The sequence below is a fragment of the Anser cygnoides genome, chromosome 11 (genome assembly GCF_040182565.1).
Source record: "Anser cygnoides isolate HZ-2024a breed goose chromosome 11, Taihu_goose_T2T_genome, whole genome shotgun sequence".
NCBI classification, from domain to species: domain Eukaryota; kingdom Metazoa; phylum Chordata; class Aves; order Anseriformes; family Anatidae; genus Anser; species Anser cygnoides.
In genome coordinates, this window is record NC_089883.1 from 17,638,373 (window position 1) to 17,663,156 (window position 24,784).

General features: G+C 36.4%; 1 protein-coding gene across 1 annotated transcript in view; it reads left to right on the forward strand.

Annotated features, from left to right (window-relative positions):
- Positions 1–24,784, forward strand: part of MYO1E (myosin IE) — a 259,158-nt gene that overhangs the window by 39,004 nt on the left and 195,370 nt on the right. The window contains exon 3 of the mRNA XM_067004122.1: positions 9,967–10,074. The gene's annotated coding sequence lies outside the window, so the exon portion shown is untranslated. The remainder of the gene's footprint in view (positions 1–9,966; positions 10,075–24,784) is intronic.

Here is a 24,784-nt window from a genome sequence, read left to right on the forward strand (position 1 = left end):
GACTATGCTGTTCATCAGTTATGTCTTTCTGTCATTTCTTTCTGTCTTTTAAATTATATCTTCTACTTCCCAGCTGACAGCATTGAGAAAATTGAAGCATTTATATACTATTATATGGGGATTTTCTTTACATCAGAAGAGTTGACTGTATTGGCAGCTGACATTTTTACTGCTGCTAATTTGCTAAAGCTCATGACAATAGGAATTCTTTTAAAACTTTTATAGACTGGAAGTTGGAAGATGGAAAAATTTACGAAGTGGTTTTTTGTTTGTTTTACATGGGAGGGTAACATAAAAATAAAGTTAGACCTTGAGTATTTTCATAGTTATGGCTTAAAACTCTGGGGCTTTTATACAGGAAAATACAATAAAACGTACCAAAAAAATCATCAGTTAGTTTCCACTCAGATGATATTAAAGGCAAATGTTTATTCCGTAGTGTTCTTTAATCCCTCATTTTAATTCATGAGTCAAATTTAACTGGAAATTTTAGAATTAAATGAGAGGTCTGCGGATAGTTATTGGCAGATGGCATGTATAGAAGTTATGTAAAGATATTACTGGCAGTCTGCAGAAAAGACAGGTTGCAGTGTGGCTGTGGCAAGAATAAATTAAACTTTTTTTTTTTAATTTTAGCTCATTGCATTTCAGAGTGAGAGCTGATATAAGGCTTTTCTATAAACATTTTCTATAGTTCTGTAAAACGTGCCTTAAGAAGCAGAGGTACAATCTGATTAAACAGTCATTCCCAATTTAGCAGTGCAGTTTTGCTAAAACAGTATGTTCTGGTGTTACTGATTTTGTTTGCCATTTTCACAGTTGAAGTAGAGCTGAGCATCTGATGAGTTACATTATAAGCTCCTGCAGCAGGTAATGACAAACCTCATAGCCTGAGGCAGATTTTCATCACCACCCCCCTCATAGTTCTGTAACCTTGCAGTATTGATGTAGTGCTCCAGAAGACTGTTTGTCCTTATTAGAGATATCTCCTGCAGAAAGCCTCACAAAGAGAAATTTAGTCAGCCCTTCCTTAGGGCTTAACTTGTTTATCAACCAAAATCTGAAGTGTCTGTGACCTGATGAACACAGTGAGCGCTGTGCTGCGTGATAGTTCAGAGAAGGATGGACAAAAACTTCACTGAGCATTTACATGGCTACCTTAGCTACATTTCTGAGGCTTTCCTCTTTTAGTGTATTTACATCTGCCTCTTTCAAGTGTATATGTATACAAAGGTAGGTGAAGAGAAGTAAGTGAAAGAATTCTTAAGACAATTAAGACTTTACTAGGATATTACTTAGAGCCTACTTTTGGATTTAGTGCTTCATCACTGTTAAGTCTGTAATACTCAGATGCAATCTAAAATGTACTTTAAGACATCTGGAATTCAAATGTCCAAAAAATTGATATTTCAGGTATCCTATGTTAAAACAGGTTCATGTTTTCTGCTTATACTAGATACCCTAATGAAGAAAATATATAGTAAGGCTTACTTTAAACTTCTTTAGACTGAGAACCAAGTCTCCACTGCAGCCATATTGCATACCCCGGCTTTCCGTTTATAAAAGTAGATGAATAGAATACAGTGTGAGAGTAAGTATGTTGAAGTCATGTTTAGTGACTTCTTAATAGGTGCAGACATCTCAGTTTAGGATCTGCTGAGCAGCATCTACTCACTTATTATTTTTGACATTATTTATTTTTAGGCTCTTTTTATTATTTAATTCTAATACTGCTTGATATGTTATCTTTCATATTTGTCAGCTTGAGAAACCTCAAATGATAGATGAAGAGTTACATGAACTGTGTGTATATTTCACAAATAATCTCACTGAACAGAATTTCTGCTGGTTGAGTTAATCTGTTTTGCAGCCTGAGTAGCTGGTAGAACGAAATAGTAAGAGTGATGCCCCTAAACAGACACTCTTGAGGATTTAAGACAGGTCATTTTTCATTATGTAGAAGAAATTCATGTCACAGACTACCATCTCCCAACATGTTTGTTTTTCTGGTATGCAATGGACAACAGTTCTGTTACACAGTGACATCTGTTTTGCTATTACTTTCTTTTTGGTGCTGACATATCTAATATCTGGTTATATAACATAATCAGCCTGATAAATCAGAAGTAGAAACATAGTGTATTCTGCCTTGATATGCTTTCCTGTTTGGCAGCTGCTATGTGCATTCCTGCAACTGGGAATAATTGAACTTTTATAGGATGGTGTGTGATCTTGCATGGCACTGTACATCCACTGTGGTAAAAATGGCACAGTTACTATGGTGGTGAGACTGGTGTTCAGCTGAAGGCCTTACAAGGGTTCCAACACTGTGTCTTGTCATAGAGATCAGTTTTATTTTTCATGTGAATACAAATTCCATGTAGTGTTGAATAATTACTACCCTTATATTGTTTAAATTCATCATTCAAAAAGTAATTTTTAACTTTCACCCTTTAAAGCAAAAATTTAGCTGAATAAATGGGAACAGCTCTTTAATGAATTTTCCTGCCTCACTGAAGACAGGATGTAGAAGATAGAATAAATGTTGCCTGTCTTCCTCTATCATTATAACACGTATTTGTACCAGTGTTTGTCAAGCCAGTGCTCATGCATAAGTGAGAAATGAATGCAATCCCTGTACTCCATCCTGATCTGCAGACTTGCCAACGGGAAATAAGAGATGTGAGGCTACCAGTTTTCCAGTGTACTGGATTGTGGAGCTGTGCTAAGGGGTCAGTTCCAGCTGCTCACAGATAGAGGGTGGGAGGGTATCGAAAGACTACGGCAATACAGGCACACAGTGCTCATTAAAAAGAGCAGATGTCTACAGAGTCTGGGAGGTGTGAACAGGCTTCAGGGAACTGCTGTGTAACATAATGAGTAGTGAATTAAGGATAAACTTTGGAGGGTCTGATGGAGTTAAGAATGAGGAAGAAATTCCTGTGAAGTTGGTGCATGTGTTTTGATTTGAAGAGTGAGCAATTATTCATATGTCAAATATGTTTCCTCAGTTTTCCACAAGGAGAATTCAGGTTCTTCAGGAAATATTAGGAACGACTCATTAGGAACAGTGGAAGAGTGTTGGAAATACTGCATCCATTGTAGGAGCCATGTCATATGAAAAGTTGTTGAAAAGAATAAATAAATTAAAATAACTGATGGAGATGGACTAAATAAAATTTAAAAATTTTCCAAAAGCATAATGTAGAAAAATGTTTTCACTAAACAAAGAAATTGCTATCTCAAAACAGCTTAAAAAACAGTTCCGTCTTACAGGAGCATATAAATTAATTTACATCAAATTTAACACTTGTATATTCATAAAGGACAATCTTTAAAAAGCTTAGCACAATTTTATGCATCCTTGAGCTGTTGTTTAGATGTTAGGTTATTTGGAATATATAGATCATATCAGTAATAAACTCACCAATCTCAGCCTCATTTTAACAATTGAGAGGTGAAGTAGCACCAGGAGACTGAGAAGAGGTAACTAAGGTGCTAATTCAGTAGCCCAAATATGCACTCATTACCAAATTTCTGTTAAACTACGTGCATTTGCTGCTGTTCTTATGTCTAGCAAAATAATGAGGTAAATAGTAAAAATAGAAGGTTAAGAAGTGAGGTTTGACACAGAGATAGCAGTAGTTATTTAACAAATGCAGGAAATCCTTTACATTCAATTTTTTAAAAAGTTAAGTATATATCACTACTTCTGCTTAAATTTGTATAAGCACAAAGGCACTTCTATTCAGCTGTGAAGGCATTGTGCCATGTCCAGATTTTGAAGATTTGAGCTAAGTTTCGGGTGGTTATTAAGCAGCATGAGATGTTGCCTTCTGATGCATTCCAGTATGAAAGGATTGAGTTCCACTCAGAACTGGATTTACAGTGTTGTATCACAGTACATACACAGTTCCTTGTAATTTCTTTCCCGATGTCTTTGACTCAACTACACGTTTCCTTTTAGCTTTAATCTTAATTGTCCAAAAGCTTTTTATTGAACCAGAGGATTTTTTTTCCAACAGATGGTAATGAATGTAATGCAAGCAAATATAACTGAGTGGGTTGAGGGAGAGATGCTTTATATTAAGAAAGTCAAAGGATAATAATGTTAAACAGCAAATACTCGTATTTTATCTGTTGGTGAAATACAGTCAGGATTAAAGCAGAATGAACAAAAACTGAGATTACCAACAGCATGTAGTAGTTATTGAAGTGGAACCATAAGATAGTAAAGTATTTCATGTGTATCAGTTCAGTATAAAGTACAGATCAGATGGATTCACTGAGGAAATGAAATGAGTCTGCACAATGAGAAAAGCTATGAGAAGGAGAAGAAAGTGCAAAATATGAGCTCATTCATGTATCCTTTCTAAACTCTCAAAACTCTCTTAATAAATCTCCCCAACTTCCAAGCACATCAATTGGCGTGCTGTGCGCTTATACTAGGAGACCTAATAAATGCGGTGATTTGTCATAATATACTTGCATGGTTAGTGCGAAAAAAGAGTTATATTTTCTATTAGCATTTTATTCTTGTAAGTCTTGTAATCCACTTACAATTGATGTACAATTTATATTGCGGTTCATTTGCTCCAGAAAGTGATACATCTATATTGGAAAATGACAGTTTTGCATTTTTCAGAGAAATGCTCTGGATGACAAGTTGTCTTTTCATCTCTGTGTCACATTAAGTCACTGCTTCACCAAAAATATTTTATTGCTGTACAAACTTATGTTGGCTTTGCTGGATTTGTTGGATCCTTTCATCTTCTCTTTCATCTCCTTTCTGTCAGTGACAAAAGCTTAACCTCAAAATACTCATATGAATATACTTTGCACTTAAAATGTTTAAAAAATCAGTATTATAAAAATACTTTTCTGCTTTACTTTTTCCATGTTTAATGTGGAAATAATAACTTCGTGTGTTAAAAATGGTTTGGATATCTTCTGTAAAAAATTTATAAAGCTTCAAATTAAGAAGCTTTCAGTTTAACTTCCTTGATTATTTACCAGTGTTTTATGGATGTATATAGGAATATTTTAACGGTAATGTTATGAGAACAAAACGTTTTCATATTAAGCTATCTGAAAGAGTTCTCAGTGGCTTTGATTTTCAATGAAAACGTCTGTGTCTTCTTGGCAGGCTGGAAAGAGTCATTGAATTTGTTGAATTTTTACAAGTAAAAACAGTTAGTGTTTGCTTCATGATATTTTATATCCTAAAATTACACTGTGATGTTTGTTCCTTAGCCATCCTCTCTTAATCGTTCTGTTAGAGAGGCATGTATCTCTCATTTCTACTCATGTTCACACCAATAACATGTAGCACCTCCAAGCAAGGCCAGCTTTTTCAGAAACAGAGGGACAGACTAGTGTGTAAGCCATAATTTGCTGTTTGGGGCAAATAGTATCCCGAAATAACAGCTATAAAGATTTCATGCAGCAAATGGGGAAAGACTTTTAAGATATATTTCTGCTGTCTATTTACTTATACTTCTGAGCAGTCAGGGAGCTTCAGATGTTTTCCCTAACATGTGAAATTCATGCTCTAAACTCTCTTTTTCTTCTTTATCCTGTTGGGAGTAACCAGCATTAACGATGCAAAGATGGGGTCACCAGATCAGTAGATGAGATTCAAGGCCTATGGAAATCTAAGTCTGTAACATTTATTGCAGCAGCAGATGAAGAAATCTGGACATTTTTATCTTGAAATATGTTTGGCATGCATTTTACCTAGTTGTGTCCTTCGTTACAGGATTTCAAGTGCAGTCCAATGGAAGCTTGCCCTTCAGCCATTACAGACTAGAGGAGTCTTTTGCAAATGGGCATCAACTAATTGACTAATCCATGCTCTTGTCTTGCTAGGACAAAGGTTATTTTTCTTTGTTGGGGTTTATTTTTTTTGGCTACTGATTTCACTTGGCGAGAAGCTTTTCACAAATCCAGGCCTAATTCACTGACTAGCTTCAAGTTTTCTCATTGGGCGCAAAACTGGAGTGAATGTAAAAGCTGAAGACGAACTGTTCTCTGCTTCTGATTTATGCCTTAATGGCCAAAGCAGAAAGCAAAGGACATAGAGCCTTAGGTTCAGGATCACCTGATCCATAGAAAGAATGTCAACTGGGGTCTTCTGTCTCTTTGAAGAGTAGCTTGGCAAACAGATTCCACTGCAGGTTAGTTATGATCTCACATGTTGCAGCAGTTTCACATGGTATATTTAAGTGTTCACTGAAGCAGTGATAGGAACCCCAGAGGTATCCCAGGAACTCATATCATTAAACATCTCCAGTGACCTGGACAATGATGCAGGATATAATTTCAGCAAATGTGCGACTGATCCTAATCTGGGTGGGAAGCAGCTCACATGGTGAATGGCACTCTCCCATCCACAGGGACCTGGTGACTTGGACAACTAGACCAAGAATAGATCCATAGATTTACTTGCTGCTCTCTGCTTTTCTCTTAGGCTTGTAGTTTGAATTTCCTTAGGCTCATGAAGTTGCATTCTGAAGTGAAGCTTGGTATTTGTGTTAGTCTCATAACCGTAATACTTATTTTCAGTACCCTGTGTTTATCAGTTTGATTTCTTGGGGCAGAAGGTAGCTTTACCTCAAAAAGGGCTCTTGTGTGCTCGTGTGTGTCATAGCATACATGGTAAGCAGTGAAAGAAGGCAGCCTAAGCTGCACTAGCACATGAAGGCCTGGACAGCAGCTGTATCTTGTGTTGGTGCTGGCAGATAAAAATGTGTGTGGGAGGGGGAAGTACTTCTGGTAACAATTTGTCTTTTCTGTTCCTTTTTCTCCCTTATGCATGTCTTTTTGCCTGATTCAGTTTGTTTGAGAGGACTACAGTTAAGTAAACAAATGAAAACTATTGTGAAGGGTATTATGAGGAATATTGATTTTTTTCCCCATCAAATACATAACTTTCTGTATAAAATCACTTTTTAGAAGTTTTGCTCAGATGGTTCACTCTTACAATTGTGAAAGAACTACTGTTGTTACATTGAGTGGCCCATAACTTTCATAGGGTCTTAAGGACAGAAAGGCAATGTGGTTTTTGTTCCAAAACCCCTGGAGTATTATTGTCAGCTTCTTCATGAAAAAGCAGCATAAAGTAAGAAGTGCTGCTCTGAATCAAGGTAATTTCCTAATATGAGCTCTCTAGAACAGAATTGGTTATGTTTGGAATAATAATTCATGCATTAGAAGTAGCAAACTAATTATGATGTACTTGTGTGGTACGAACTCTTGTGTTTGTCACCTTAATTGCTAAATAGTTAAATTTGTAGAGGGAGGAAAAGAAACTGGGAAATGGCCTTACAGAGATAATTGAACAAAAAAACAAAGCCTGTAGCAGTGTTCTGTAGAAATTCATTTAAAAAACAGTCATTTTATGTTTAGTGGAGGGCAATACTACTTTCACTTTTCTCTGAATACAATTGATTTATGGCCAGCACTTCCTGCTCTAGATAAACTGTCTCTGTTTCAGCTACACGTGACTTCAAACAGGTGGCACATGAGCCCTGGTTGTGGGACAGACCCGTGCTTTCAGATCAGCTGCTGGATTGCATGCAGGTGTGCGTGGGGTCTGGTAGCTGAGGAGGGTGATGAGAAGAGCTTTGCTAAGATACCTCAGGAAGTTTTCCATAAAACATTCTGGGCTTAATGTGAGATAAGAGAGTGTTAGTGATACTTACACACATTAAGTAGGGGTGTAAATGTTTTGTGCTATTAAGAGCTATTTTTATCTCAATACTTTATCTCAATAAGGAGTATTACTGCTTTAGGACCTGATGATAACTGTTCTGAATACCAGCAGGGAAGGATATTCAGCAAAGACAAAATATTTGTATCAACAGAAACTGGCTAACTGCTGTTCTGATGAGTGTTAATGTGCTTCAAGGTCACTCACACTGTTAGCGTCCTGATGTACTAGCAATAAACTGTGTGGGTACAGTACTTAACAGTACAGTTTCCTTTGTGGTCTCATTAATGTAGATATGGGGCTTACTTAAAACTATATGATGCTTGTATGTAGTCTGCAAGTGCTATTCACCTTGATTACAGGTATAAACTCATGACAATGCTAATATTGCTGAGAGGGTGAGATAAGGCATTAGCATTACAATATATATGTGGTAAAATGGATTGGAATCTTGTCTTTGCCTTTCCTTTACGTGGGTTTCTTCTCAAAAAAATGTGATCTATCTGTTGTTGAAATCAATAGATCTCCCTTCGACAGGAATTATGTCAATTATGCTGATGCTTTCATAAGTTTCACTTTTATTCAACTTCTTTGTGTCTTGGCTGCAGTGGAAGAAATTGACTTGGATTTCAATAGCAGTGGTTTTCTAGTTCATTCAAGTTGGACAGTCTTGCCAAGCTGTGCAAGGAGCTTCTGCTTGCTTGTTTGCCCATCTGGTTTGTTGTGAATGTTTAGTGGTTTGCACTCAAACCATGTCTATGGCCTCGGCACTATGCTATTACATTTATTCATTTAAAATAGAACACAGAATTCTGAGAATTTGGGATATCTTTTCTGTGATGGAATTTACTAATCTATGTCCCTAGAATAAGTGATTGTAGTTTTCATTGGGTTCAGGGGGAGCTGAACCTACAAACCTTTTGCTTCTCACGTGTTAGTGAAATTAGTTCTATTTGCATTTAAAAATTTGCTTCAATTAAATTGAAAATCTTGCTTACTAAAAATAAATAAAACCAAAAGAAAATGAAATTTTCTGAATTATTACTGTATACTTAACGATGAAGCAAGTGGTTAAATATCTTTAAAACTACAGTCAGCACAGTGAATATTATTTGTAGAGAGAACCCACTGTATTTACAGTGTTGTAAGTTTCCATGTTGATGTAGTAATACTTGCAGAGGAACATTCCCTTTCTAATTTCAGTTGTGTGATTTAAAATCCATCTGCTCAGTTGTGTGCTGTTGTCCAATTGAATGCTGTGTAATGTGCTATAAAAATCTGAAATAAAATTTTGAGAGAAAAATAAAAAGTGCTATAATATTAGTCATCAGCCTTGAGCATGTAATTCAAATAAACTTGAATCGCTGGTGTAAAGTAACATCATTGTTCATAGGGATTATTTCACTAAGTCTAACTCACAAGGAGAAACCTTGAGATGCCTTCCTGAGTCATCTTTTGTCATTTTCTTGACCTAGATGGAGCCTTATAAGCACCATAGGCTGTGATCTTTGTATTGTATTTATGCTCTCGATACTACAGTCTTTCAGAAATTATATTTATTAGAGATACTATATTCTACACATACATTTCGATAGTCAGCTATTGTTAACTTATTTTAAACTTTGTGATGTCAACGTTTAAAGTGTATTTCAAGAGTATAAATTCCATATTCCTCGTAGCCGTGAGAGCTAAGAACCAGCTCATTCCATTGTGTCAGATACTTGTATTTGAAATGAGTCACTCAGTCTGGTGGTATTTAAATGGATCCCTGATCTTGAAATACTGCTTCTGGGAACACTTCCTGTCCATAAATAACCAAAGTCACGTGGTAACTATAGTATTTATTATCTTATAGGTCTGTAAACTATATGCCAATATACTACTCATTTCTACTCAAGTAGAGAATTTTGTAATTGTGAAAATACATCGAGCTTATACTAATAAGTTTTTCTTTGGAAAATTTTAAGTAACTAACTGTAGAAAGGATCTCTAGAAACTGAATACTCCAGAAGCCACCAGTTAATTCAGAAGAAAATAATTATTCTGACACTATGCAGATTAAAAATAAATGTAGCTTTTGTATGGGATTATTAACAACAAAATGGTTGATTTTTAAAATATGCAAATTTAAAAGATTTTTTAACTGAAATACGTTTAACTCCAAATCTCTATGCTAAATGCAGAGAATACTTCAGTAGTTAAAATTTGGCAAATACAAATCTAACCTTGAACTGTTTTTTTTAATCTTCTTTCAGGTCACTTGAGCTCGTGAGAACACAACCTCTTCTCAGGACGTATCATGACATGGTGACAAAGGCCAGTTCTTAGGGAACACAAGGATCTACGTTCCAGCCAAGACAGAGGTAGGTGTAAGGCTTGTCTTTTGTTTTGAGTAATTTATGAAGGTATATCTAATATCCTGTAGTGACAGATGCATGGTCGCGCTTATTCATGACCTCATTTGCTCTCTCAAATTTTGTGTAATTCTGGGTAATTCTGGACATAACTTTCTAAAAATCTCTTAATCAGGCTTTATTTTAAAATAACTTGAATTTATATTTTTTGGCAACTTGAGATGCTTTACAATTTTAGTAAAAACAGCAGCAATAAGAACAAACAGAACTGACTACAGATGCACCAATGAATTACATCCATTGAATTTGAGTTTCATTTCCCACCATTTCATATACTAGTATCCAGAGAGCCTTTAAATTAAATAGCAGGTGGCAGCTACAGGCCCTGGGAGAATCACTGCAATTTTGCATAAATACAATCCTAAAGCATCTGGAAAGTTTTCAGACTGTATGAGACTTAGTTCTAAAAGAAAATCTGATTATTTATATTTCACTCTTTAATGATGACAAGTTGGTATAAATTGTAAAAGGAGCATAAAGTTTTTCCTTGACAAGACATACTGTAGTTATACTATGGAGGGTAATACTTTGTTGTGTCACGTCTGTTCTCACACCATAGAGTTACACTTTTTCAGTGGAATTTTCCACATATCCACAGTACTGATGAACAATTATACATTTCTTGTGTAAACTATGGCCATAATATTTAATGGATTATTAGAAAAGAAGTGATTTTTTTTTTTAAATACCAGCTTTCTCTTTTGAATTGGCTATTCATTGGGGATTGCAGTTGGGGACTAAGCAGTCTTGATAGTAAACCCTCCTCCTGAGATGGGAAAGGATCCACAATGTCTGGGAGTCTGTCCTACTGAAGTGACACTGAGTCCTAGTGAATATGGCTGATTTGATTGTGGGTTGCTGGAAGCAGGTTTTTTGTAGGGCAAATCACCAATGTTGATCTGCCAGCCATTCTCTTCTGTGCAGGAAACTGTGCAGCTGGAGAGCCTTTATGTTCCTGTTCTTCCTGCTGCAGTGGTTGTGAAGGAAGACAGCTTTGGACAGTCCTGTGCTAAATCTGCTTGTCATGGCTTTGTATCAGATAAAGCATTTTTGTATTTTAAAACAGTGTACCCATCAAACAAAAAAACTTAGAAAGTGTTTAGTTTTTCCAGTGCTAAAGAACCCTATTTATAGCAACAGTTCAAAACATTTAATATACTTCCCAATTACTTAGTCATCTCTCAGTTATCTGAGGTAATAGAGGTTGAGAATGGGAGAGAAAATCAGTGTAGTACAAATTATATATAAATTAGGGTTATAAGAATATATTCAGTAAGGTCATTTTTGAAATGCTTGTAAGGAGTTTTCTGTGGAGAGTATGTGTGGGCAGCTCAAACAGGAGAAAGCAGAACAGAGCCTGATGCAAATGGTTTCCCTAGTGTGCTGAGGAGCAGAGAGAGGCAGTGCAAAGGAAAGGCCAGCTTCATCCACTGTGCTAATAATCATCCGTGTACACATGAGAATGGGCTGTAGTTCCAACTATAGCATGAGGCGGGCAGAGGTAGTCACAAATTGTAAGTACTGCTGAAATACTAAACCTAGCATAGAAAAGGATTAACGCAAACTAAAAAGTGAATAGAGCTTCCTAATCATAAAGCTATTGCTGCGGCTGCCACAGAAGCAAAATCTCTATTTCGGTTGTGTGTCATTATGTCTGCTCCACTGCAGTTCTGACTATAACGTGTGCCAAAGGCATGCTTCTGTCTTTTAAGTGGATTATAGGAAAGGTTAGAGAGCTCAGAACTGCACACAGTTGGTTTTTTTTCTGTCGCTTAGGAACAAACACTACATATTCCCCATGTCAGTCTCTTATATGTAGTTTCTTCTTCAAGTAATCAAAAAAGTACATTTAAAGCTCACTGAAATATATTGAAGAAGTCCAGAGATGCAAGAAAGAGCTGTCTATTTTCATCATCAGGGGATTTTGTTGCTGTCAGGAAGGCTAAATGTGCTAAAGGCCACATATTGTCTTCATACACAATGTCTCCACACTGGAATCCAGGGATAATGTAAATGAGATGAGACAGTGGTTTCACTTAAGAAAGAAGAGAAAAAAAAGTCCAGTACTGAATGTGCAATTAAAAAAAAACGTTTAAATAAACAAGTGACTTAACTGTGCTGGGAATCACTGACATATATTGATAATTATCCCCTTCAGGTATATACCCTTTGTAATAACTAGTCTTATGTGTTAGCTGACAGATTTCATTGTCTCTTCCTATTCAGTTTAATGTACTACATCATCTTGAAAACACTCAAATGTAAACATCTGTGCTTTCTCACTTGGAAAGGTATCTGGTCTAATTACAGACTATATGCTACTTCCTTGCACTATGTTTTTCTGAAGAGTCATTTTCTGAAGAGTTGTATATGCACGGGTATATACCATTTTCTGAATAATAAATAAAAAAGGGAAATAACTGTTCCCAGTAAGTCAAAGTGTATTTTTAATGTACTTATTTGCTCTAAGGATAATACTCCTCACAGCTAGGTCTTACCAACGGTGCATTTTGTATCACTGTGTTGGTGATTTACAGAGCATGACAGTGATCTCTCAGTATGTATCAAATCATTATCACTTACCGATGAACCTTTGTTAGATATCTGTGCATCATGTCTACCTACCAGAAATGTTATTTGTGGTTAAGGTCCAGTATTAAAATTTGTATCTTGCATATCTGTCTGTGACTGGGAGAGCAATGTGTACGACCGCAGGCAACAAGCAGGTTTTGGCATGCTCATCTGTAAGTAATTGGGTAGCCTGGCTGCCCTGCGTATCCAAGCAGAGAGTACAACTCTGCTCTTACTGAGATCAAGGAGCAAGAAATAATAAGCTGAATGGCTTACATTTTAAGTCTCTGCAGTAAAAACAAATGGCAGCCATTCTGAGCAGAGGTAACTAAGTATTTAAAGGGAATTAAAATCATTTTTGTGTGATTGTGTCTGTCTCTCTCTTCAAACCAATTTGTGGATGAATTGCTTCAGAGGGTAGAACTGTACACCTACCCAACCTTTTTATTTTTCTTTCTTTCGGTTCTTTCTTTCGGTTCTTCCATGTTAAACAGTAAGCTAAATACTGGCTTCATTGCCACTGGTGCAGGTCTAGGTTAATTCAGTCTAGGTGTCTTCAGGTTTTCTTTGGTTTTACTAATGTGAATCTGGCTGAAAGGAAGAGTTAGTTAGAAATGCAATTGTGATACTTCTACCCTGCAAGGCTGGATAGCTATTCGTTTTTAATACTTCTCAGATGACAAGTGAATTAGAATAGTAAATGTTCCTGATGAATAGTAATTATTCCTTAATTATTCATTTAATTTATAATTTACATTTGTATATTGTTAATTAAAATGCAGTATGCTACAATTAGGTTATAATCAGCTGGTAATGGCAGCTAATGCACACAAAAAATGCAAATTTAAGGCTTAGTCTGTGTCTAAATGTTATCAGGAATCTTTGAGGATATCCTTTCCATCCATCTACCCTGGATGTACTTTGCACCCTGTATGCACTCAGTAACTTGTTAGGAGTTGACTTTTTCTTCTATATATTAAAATAATCATATTATTTCTTTACATGTAAAGGGATTTATAGTTGTGATACATGAAGGAGATTGATATCAGGCCCTTCATTTGCAATCAGCAGCGTTTTGCTTTCTAACAATGCCTGAGAGCCTAAAGAAAGGGTATTTTTGTTTATTTATTTCTATTTCTATAATATTTCTATTTCTAATTTCTATATATATTTCTGTTTATATTATATATTTTATATATTTAATATATTATATATATTTCTATTTATATATATTTCTATATATTCTATATATAGAATATATATTCTATATATATTTCTATTTCTAATATTTCTATTTCTATTAAATCTTGTGTGTGTTAGTCTGCAAGCCTGGAGAAAAAGCCAGGTGGGTAGGCAAACAGTTTAGAAGCTTTCCTGGTCAGGAATTCAAATACATCCGGACTGTGTGTCAGCTTTATTAGAAAGCAAAAAAACTGTTTTGTGACGTGGGTTTATTGTCATTCATCCAATGAATTTGAGTGTGTTCTTGAAGAGCATAACTATGTCATTAAACTCAAAGAAGCAGCCATTTATTTTATTTCTCACAGAAGAAAGAAAGAAAGGAAAAGAGAAAGAAAGAAGCTGGTGGAAAGAAAAAGATAGCGTTTTCTGTATATAATGTGTGGACTTTTCGTCATCTCAGAATCTATAACTCTTGTTCTTGAGAGCATTGTTTTTTTTCTTTATTATTCTATTTGGGAGAGAGATTTTATTTTGTGGAAGATAACCCTCATCCAATGCCACTGAGGTCTATCTCTCTCTGATAAGCATTAGGATTAATATGAAGACTTAATCTGAGCACAAGCAAAAGAATCTCCTTTGCGTTACAGTTACTTGCATTTATTCTGTGGCTGATGGAACACTGATTATTTCTATAAAGGGTGTATTTCGGTATCTAGCAGAAAATCAAGGTCATTTGCAATACAGCAAGCCTTAGAGTTAGTAAGTGTATTTTATCAAGTTATCAAGTATCTTAAAATGTTATTTACTTCTCACAGTAGGTTGATCTTAGAATGAGTGTGCTGAATCACCTCTCTATGGGGCTTTCAGACAATTAGAGATCAGATCAGCTCTGACTGAAATCGATAGGAACTGCAGATTGTAGGCATGGCGAGAGCTGGGGGATTTGTGTTGTAAATATGAAAATTGTTTGTTCTATAGTTATAGTAGTGGTGTAACTGGATATCAGGACTGTGCTTGTATGCATACTCAGTACATGTAAGTCATTAATTCATTATCTAGGGGATCTCCTTGGCTCAGCTTCTGCATAGAGGAGATAATGGAGTAGTTTGCATCTGGGTGACTGACTGAACTCCCAGGCACCTTCAGGGTGAAGTATTTGGTAGCTTCAGGACCTTTCCAAGAGGAAATTTTGGACAGTTCTTAAGATTTTTCCAGGCAGCTTCTGCTGCATCTAATCCAATTTGTATGCTTAAACTACCGCCCTCAATGGCATGTCCCAGGGATTCCCAGAAAGTACCTGCTGCAGGACTGGTCAAACGGAATATAAGCAAGACATTTGTAAGTGATCTGTAGAAACTGTTTCTGCAGATGCAGAAATGTCAGTTAGGACAGACTTTTCTACATAGTGAACATATTTAAGAATAAGGTATAGCAATGTTAATGTTTTGTATATAGTTAGGATAATAGCAATGTATTGTGCGTGTGTGTGCTGGAGTGATCATGCAAGATGCTGGGCAAGCTGGATTGTAACATTTGAGCAGAACAGCGGTTTCGGTAGTCTTTTACAATCCAGGGGAAGGTGCCACTGCAAGGACCCTGACAACAAAGACTCCCATTGCCTTCCAGACAGAAGTTGGCCCATCCTGGTGCAGAGGTTTGATATCCTATATGAGCATTAACCAGTACCTAGAATTAAGTTTTTGTTCATAATGAACACTGTTCATGGGTGTCTGTGCAGCAATAAGCACCACTGAAAATTAGTGTCTATGGTTAAATAAAATGGTAAGAATGTTCTCTTTTCTTTCCTTCACTTTATTCACAACTTGTTCCTAAAGCCTCTTCTGCAGTGCTTGTCACCACTTCTGTCTCTCCCAGATACTTGCCACCCATCAGATCTGTCAACTCAGCTGCTTAAATGTCTGACCTGCTTCAGTTAAAACAAGTGGCTGAAAAAGACCAGAGAGAGCTTTAGCAACGCATCAGCTTTTTCATGGTAGTGATAAAATACTGTTTGCTGGATTAATAATTATTGTGAGCATATTCTTACTCATACGCATTTTTATTGCCTATCTCTTTTTGGTAGTAATTGAAGGAAATTTATGTTTTGTCTCAGTAAACAAGCAAGTCTCTTCATTTGTCAGTCTGACTTTGCTAGTCAGTTTCCTTTGTGACTGTTCATTCGAAAAAAGATTTAGCTTGAAGTAGTTACTGAAATAGCTTGAAAAAAAATAAACTAAAGCTTGCTTTCATTTATAGCTTCTGTCATTTTTATGATGCAATCTTAATAAATATCTCATTGATTTCTTGGACAATAAATAAGGCTGTGAGAGATGATGATGGTAATGATGATGGAATTGTAGCCGTTTCTGCAGTGAGAGACTTCTGCTTCTAGTTTTTTTTCATCGGCTTGGGCATGGCAGCACCTAATGCATCATAATGTGGCAGTTTCTTTTAAAATGTTATCACCAGTGTAGTATTTTCTTAAAGTGTATTTTTTAGCACTACGAGATCTTATACAAGACACAGTGACTCTCATTTTTTTCTTTTTTCTTTTTTTTTTTTTTTTTTTTACTAAAATGATATTTCCCACTGAGCTGTAAAACCTTCTTCCAGCTTTCACCTAAGAACTTTTGCTTATATTATTCATGGCTTGAATAGTAGTAATTATTCAAGTGTAAAACAAGTATACATCCTCTGTGATAGTGTAATACGTTTTTCTGCTGTGCAGTACTGCCTGTTGATTTATAATGGATAAATATAACCTATTTATATAACCACATTTAACTACACATATCCATGTTTATATATCCGTTACAACCCTGTTCTGCATTGATTGAAATGGAACATATGTTGCAGGTATGTACTTTATGATTATGCATCAAGATTAATAACAGAGAATACAAATACATTTTGGTGACTGGGAGCAAATACCTATGGAGTGTTTGGAAGCTTATTTCACTCAGTGGAACTCCCTAGAAAGGGTAAATGATACCAGCTTTTGATTTAGAAGGAGTATAGGATCTCAGAAACTACGTATGTGAATATACTCCTGGAACCTCCGACCAGGAGATGGGAAAGCTTCACCTTTATTTTCCATAGTTTCTTTTCAAATAGGGCTAAAAAAGTTAGTTTTGAAAATCTGTAGTAGTGGTGAGGACAGTCTTCAGTCTCTGTGCATAACTTCTGCCAAGTAAACTAGTGCTTTGGCCATCCACTTCAATGTGGGGGAGAGCACTGGGGCAAGGTACAGAAGGACAACTTCTAGCTAATTCAAGTTGGTGGCTGTAGCTAGTTTGGGGAACTCCAGTTTGTTGGATCTCTGTTGGATCTTGTTATCCTCTGTCTAAAATAAAATGCTATTTATTAGATGCCAGGATTGTTTGAATGCTAATTTGTGTTCTGTAAGTTCTGAATATTTATTATTTTGTACATATAAAGGGTCATTGCTATTTTCAGTGGAAGTATAGGAGCTGTGTATCTCTATATACATATGTGAGTTGGCATATACACTGTAGCTCGCTTAGTTATGGTCAATATATTCAGTTGGTTGTGGAAGTATTCATATGTATTTTCAAGGAGTATCTCATTACCAAAATTGCGAGTTAAAGATTTCATCCTCTTTGCTCCCCTGCTGTCTGTCCCCTCTGCCCCTCTTCTGAAAAAAAATCAATATCTGCATTTGTGGCCAGAAAGCTGAATAGAGAAGTACATGCTTCTATGTGCTTCTCCAAAGAAAAAGGCGTCTGCTTTTTACTAATTTATAGGAGATAGAGTGTACAGCTTTTCCACCACATATTATGAGAGCTTTTTCTAAAGACAATCATTTTCTTCAACTCAAACCTGATCTGAAAATCTGAGTATGAATTTACGTGTGTTACACAGATAAACAGTATTTGTGCACTTGCTAGAGCAAGACCTTTATGGAGGAAATGCGGGCGGAGACTAGACTTGTTATTTCAAGTAACTCTATCTTAATCCTTCCCCCTGTCCTGCTCTTCCATACCCAAGAGGCCTGGTTCATTCACAGGGAAAGGTGCTGTGGAGGATGGCTTGACTACTCCAGCTCTTCTTTCCACAGTCGCTAACACGTGACAGATGTGAGTGAAATCCCCATTTTCCAGGCCTCAGGCCGGACCTGTGTAGCTGCGCTGTGTGTACAGGGTTTGCTTGCAATGCATGAGTGACTTTCACAGTAGAGAAGCATTGTGGGGAAATGCTTCTTCAATTATTTATATTACACTGAATGATATGCAAGGCACAACATGGCTACAGGAAGGACACATTCAAAGTCCTTATTAGGGACTTTTCAATGAAGAAAATATTTTCCTGCTTGAGAACAATCAAGGGGAACAATCATGGGAGCGGGTTGCCCAGAGAGGTTGTGCAGTCTGCATCCTTAGAAGTTTCCAACAGCAGGCTGGGTAGGGCCCTGGGCAACCTGGTCTGATTTTATATTTGACCCTGCTTTAAGCAGGAGTTGGAGTGACGCTCCTCCAGAAATCCATTCCCGCCTGAATTACCCTATGATCCTGCAAAGAAACTTTAGCCGGCTCCAGTCATACCGATAGAAGCCTACTTTTTTCCTGTTTTTTTTCCCCACCAAAGAGAAGAGTCTGAAAGTTCCTTACCATAACCATTTTCAAAGTTTTATGTCACTTTTACAAATGTAACAACTCCGTTGCATCCCAGATTGTGCTTTGTGCTGGCTATGAGAGGTCATTTCATTCAAGTGGAGGGACTTCTGTGATGGATCCATAATGTAAGATAGGAAATGAAGAAAAACATCATTTCTGATTAAGGCTACAGAGAGAATTTAGGTAGACAGAATGTAATTACACAGATTGGAATTTGTCCAGTGCTCCGGGTCTAACAGCTTTATAATGAAATAAAAATCTTTTGTTTACAAATATTTTATTATTGTGAGAGCATCCTGCACTCAGTTCCAATCAATTTCAGTATTACCCAAAAGAAACAAATGGCAGCCTGGTGCTGTGAGTAGGAATTACATTGTAGGGAACATTCTTATATTGATTTGTTCTGGAATTTTTAGCTTCTGAACCATGAGATCTAATTTGTCGAGTTTCATTTTTTTTTTATTTATTTATTTCAGGGTGTTGTTGTTTTTCTATATTCATCCCTACGGTAGATGAAGTCTTACTCTGCTGATTGAAAACAGTTGGTTCATTGCAAGGCAGACAGGTCTGATTTACTGTCAGTTTTTTCTCATAAGGTGTTACACTGTTTGAGTGCTGTTTGTTGTCTGGCTTCATCTACAGTCTGTCTACACGAGCAGGGTAAGAGGGGTGCAGAGAGAGACTATCTATAAAAGAATTACCCTCAGTGACTACACTATTAAATACAGCGTTCTGTTCTTATTTACACTGCACTGACATAAAGCAAAATAATTTGATTGAAATGGGAAGCTAAGCAGACACTATGTTTCGAAGCCATGCTGAAGTTGACGGCCTGTGTGTGATGCCAGCGGTGCGCAGCATGTGTTTGGTTCTGGTCACTGGTACTTAAATACCTTGCAGGTACAGCTTTCTTAGATTTCTTTTTCTTATCACATGAAGGTTTGAATTTAAATACACATTACATTTGGTAGTCTGTCCAGTGATTTGCTACAGCTGCAAGGCTTGTTTGGTGGAAGAACTTTATTTGGAGCTATCCAATTTGTCATAGCATCTCACTTTCAAATCCTTGTGTTTTAATATTTTCTGGTCCACTTTCTACAACACCCATTGCCTATATAATGTGCATTCCTTAGCAAATATGTGGTGAATTTAAAGACAGAGCATAATTTATTTCAACTTACAAGTGCAATTTTAACTAGTTACAGGGAGTTCCTCTGTGAGCTGGTCATCATGAATAAGGCTTGAATGTAGCTGCAGAGCCATTCAAATATTCCTTTTAAATAACTTGTGTTTTTCAAACCCTGCACTGGTCTCTGAATTGTTGTCTGCTCCCATATTGAATAAAAAACAATAAAAGAAGTATAGAGAAAATGTGATTTATGCAGTAATATGTTTTGTAATTATAAAATACTGCCTTCTAGAGTGACACCTAGCAACTGTATGGGAGCGTGGTCTAGGAGCCCCTGGGTGCTCTCTGCCTGCTGAGAATCTCCTTGAACTTTTTAGGCCATCAAATCTTCTATGCACACGAGCTGGCTCTGCTGAGTGGAGGGTTGAATCAGGTCTCTTCAGATGTCCCTTCCAACCTAATTTTTTTCCTAACTTATGTGAAAACAACCATGACAAAGAGCAACTGTGTGAATTTAAAGATCTCTGGCATCACTTGCTTTTGACTTTACATTCTTAAGTAAGTAGACCTGGGGGTATATCTTCAGCAAGTACCATGGGAGATATAGACAGGGGTGGTCTCCATGGTCCCATGGAACTTTCTTTGTAATTCTCTGCAGGGTTGGCAAGAGTATTAGAAATCTTTATGTTAGTCCAAAAAATTTGTTAACGTTTGATTATTTCTGATTTTTTTTACATATGAAGACCGTTTTCATGAAAATGTTGTTGGCACTAAGTTAGCAACAGTGTCTGCTTTACAGCTGTTGTTTGTAATGGGTGTCATCGGGGTGTAAATATTCTGCTGCAAAATATTTCTTAACAGGCTGGTTTTGTGTCCTGGTTTAAAACTGAGCCGACCTTTCCACATGGCAGCACTGTAGTGGTGCTCTCTAGAAATAAATCTGTAATAAAATCTGTTCTGTGATAAGCAGAAAAACAAAGTTTGAGGAGTGAAACCCAATGGTAAATTTTTCACTTTCAATTTTTAACAATTCCCAGGCAAAGAGAGAACACACAGCTTTCTTTTTATTCATATAGCTTGCCAGTATATTATGTAAACAAATTCCCAAGTAGTTCTGTCTCCCCCATTTCTTGGTATTCTTTTCAGAGTATTTTAATGTTATCAGAGAGGCTGGTAGTTAGCTAACTAGGATTTCCCTCTGTTTCTTAGAGGGAAATATTTGCTCAAGCTATGTGGACACTTAATGCTGTGGACAGAAATGCTGCATTTCTCTAGTTATGATATATTTGACTGCGCAAGAGTTAGGTAAGCAAGCCTCATGCAGCCGTTGTGTGAGCAAGAATTAACCTCAGGCAAGTTGGTCATAATTTCTTGGCTCAAGCAGAAATCATGTATTGTGTGTCACATTTAGTCTTGAAAGTGTTCTTGAAAACTTTGGTCTTGATAGAAAACTTGAAACCCCCCAGCTTGAGGTTAATAATACTAATGAATATTTTATTATGTCTTTTAATAGTACCAAGTATCGTTTTAATGCACAGTAATAACAACAAGGAAGCTTTGTCAGTAAAACATGTAAGGGATCTAGCTAATGCGAGGGAATATTTTCCACTGAAGTTTGTAAGTTTACTACATGAACAATGACCCCCACTTCCTTCTTAGTGTGATGGCTTTTTTATTATCCCTGCTTTTGCTTGATTGTTTCAGACAAAAGGATTTTGTAATTTAAAACATACCATTACTTTTAGTAATTTTCTCAGTCTTTTGACTGTATTTAGTAAATGTACTTAATCATGATTCTCCATATAATATTCTTTCATGTGTAGTATCCAAAAAAGTAAGTTCATTTATGTGCAGCTAGGGTCTTCATAAACTGTTATAGGCAAGAGAAAACAAAGGTGACCCAGTAGCGCACACAGTGATGCCAGCTCTCCAGTGGCAGCTGCTGGCTCCTTTCCCGTGCTCCATTTCTGTGTTTTGATTAGCGAGCCAGTAAATACAGCAACAGGAAAGCAGTAGGCAAAAAGATAGGCTTCTAATCCATTTCTGCCTGAGGACATACCTTCATGTGATGCCATCTGGCAATAAAAGAAAAAGTCCCATAGGTGTGTATAAACCTTCTTGTGGCTCTTCTGTAAATAATCAATCTCCATGAGCTTCCAACAGTCATGAGATAACTTTCAAGTGAAGGCAGCATTACATTATAGTTAATTAATATCCCTCATGAAAATCTCTATCTGCAGATGGTGATTTAGTTGATTATATCTGCTTATTATTGTATGATTTTTATATTAGTTGAGAAAAGTGTGTAACCGTATTATTTAGTACTATACATTAATGTGTGTGAAGAGAGGCAGAGCTAGCTAATACGGACAGACCTGTCTTAAAATAAAATGTAAGTTTATGGGCACACAACTGTAATTCTCCTTCAGTGTCTGTTCATGGGACCTCTTAATGTTGTATTTATTACAGTAATTCTGTCAAACACATTGCTGTTTTCATACTTCTTGTTTTTCAAACATCTAAAGGCTTTCTATCCAAGCAAATTTGAATTTCTTTTTCGTGGGAGATGTTTTGCCATCATTGTAATGTTGGGCATGTTTCATTCTTGAGATCTAATGTAGGAGGGAATCAATTGCTTACGTAGCTGCTACCGAATTGTCACAAAATTATATCTGGGAATATTAACCAGAATGAAAGGTGGCACTATTTAGGCTGTAGCATGGTTGCAAACCCTGCAGATGAGTTGAGGGAAAACTTATTAAACAAATCACTTCTGGATGCCTCAAGTCAGAGAAGCTGAATACTATTATACAGGAGAAAGCAACATATTTTATCACATAGCCAGACTTAAAATGAGATAGAAGAGTAATTACATATCAACTTTGTAGACAGCTTAAATGTAAATTTGATTTCACATTTTTAAATAGAAAAATAAGGTAACATAGCAGCACATTGTCTTGCTTTTTTTTTTCCTCATTTTCCTTGTCAAGGATGCTTTTGTGCTAACATCCTGTTTTCTCTTAGTCTAGAGAATACAGAGATTCTCTTCAGCCCAGAGAAAAGCCTATTGCAAATTACCGATTACTTGCTAAGGGTGAAAATAAGTATTCAGCATTTGCAAAGCTTGACACTGAACAAAAATGTAGTTTCATGTAGTTTTAGTTTTATAGGGAAAGCACTCGTTTCATTCAGTAGTATATTTGAAGCCTGATCTAGATTTCTGTAGATCTGCAGAATTCAGACCCTGGCATTACAATAGGGTGCCCCTCCCTTGCATGTTTTTTCCTATTCTATCTTTTGCTCATGTTTTCTTCTTCCAGCCCCTTAATGAATGTAGTAGAAATCAAGTCTCAATGTGGTACTCCTTCATAAGACTTCTTCTAAGGAATGTTACCAGGATCAGCAGCCCTGCTTGGAAGACTGACAAAAAGAGAGGTAACGACGAAACGGAAAACAGCACCAAAGCCCTGACGTGTATAATAGGAAGATGGAGATGGAAGCATACAGCCAGTAAGACTATGCTTAGTCATTTGGAGGATCTTGACAGTAAATGTGGAATTGAGTTACATTTTTTTTTCTGCCTACCAAACAAAAATCTGGTCAAACTGTATGCTCTCTTGTTTAAGTTCACCACTGCAACTGCTGCATGAGCAGACGTGTTAAGAGCCAACTACTGCCTTCTTGCAAATGGCTCCCAATGGTTTGAACCTCTACACAGGATAAATTGCATGTCCTCAGAATGAAATTGTTGAGTAAGAAGTTGCCCTTTCTTACACGGAGAAGGATCCAAACTCCATTACACTCAGTGGGAGTCTTCACCATTAATGGTTTTAAGCAAATTTAATCTTAACCCCATAGTGAATTTTATAACCCTACTGAAGTTTAAGTTCTGCCTCGTGCCCTCTAATCCTTTTACCAGTCTTATTTCCAATCTTTGAAAAATCTTGCATCTTCAAAGTGAGTCTGTCAGTTGAGAGTCACTATACATTTTGCTTGAATTGTTTGAAAAAAAATTAATTAGAATAATATAAGAACTGAATCCCTCCAAAGATTTTTACATGGCTTGCTTTTTTTAGTCTGTTATTAAAGATCATACAATTTTCCAGGGAAATACCCTTTTGGAAGACAGAATGAGGTTAGCAGTAAAAAGCTTCAGAAGTATAGTGATTTTTAATACTTGCTAAAAAATAAATTTCCAAGGTGTGTGGGGAGGGAGATCTCAAGATAATACTATTTGTTATAATCCTTGCAGTATCCACCATGAGTTTGAAAGAAGGCAATTATTTTGTCTAGAAAGTTGCTGTGATACTGAGAATTTGATAAAATGTTGCCTTTTATGTAAAAATGCACATGCATATAGCTATAGTCAATATATAAGCTATCAAGTGAATTAAATGCATTCTCAGAACTTGTATTTACAGGGCTCTGTGTAGTATTGAATCTTCAGAGAAGTGATCTTTTTACTGCATAGCCTTTTTCTGATTTACTTCCTAGGAATAGGGAGAATTTTTAACAGAGTAGTAAAATAGCAATTAATGCCCAAATAGAATTCACGTGTGCATACCAAAAGTTTTTCAAACCTATAGGTAATGCTGTATGTTTTAAATATCTTTGTGATACTAATATTTTGCATATGTATTCACAGACATTTTTGGGTTAATAACACTGTACTTGCTTGTGCCACAGTGTTCCACCCTTGTGATTTTTCCTTTGTATGCAGTGTGTGGTATTCCACACAGAAATGGCATGATTGCACCAGGATTTAGTGCCCAGTCTGTATTTTTACCTTGAGGTGTTTCACAGTATCCCCAACCTCATAGCCTTTCCTGCTGAAATCAGCTGGTTTCTCCAACTTTAACTGAGTAAATTTCTGTTTAGGCATATGTCACTTTAGCTTACAATAGTAAATTATAATTTTTATCATAAATTATTATCATTAAGATAAAGCTATTTATAATGCAGTAGCATTTGGAAGCCAGGCATTAATCCGTCTCTGCCAACTACATCGTCCCTTATATCTTCTGTGGAAGTAGGGTTCCTCCTGTAAACAGTGTGCCAGGAGTCACAAGAGCATTACGTGAAGTCAGACTCAATTCCTTTCTTTTGTATAATGGTAGACACACTCTGTTTTTATAAGTACACA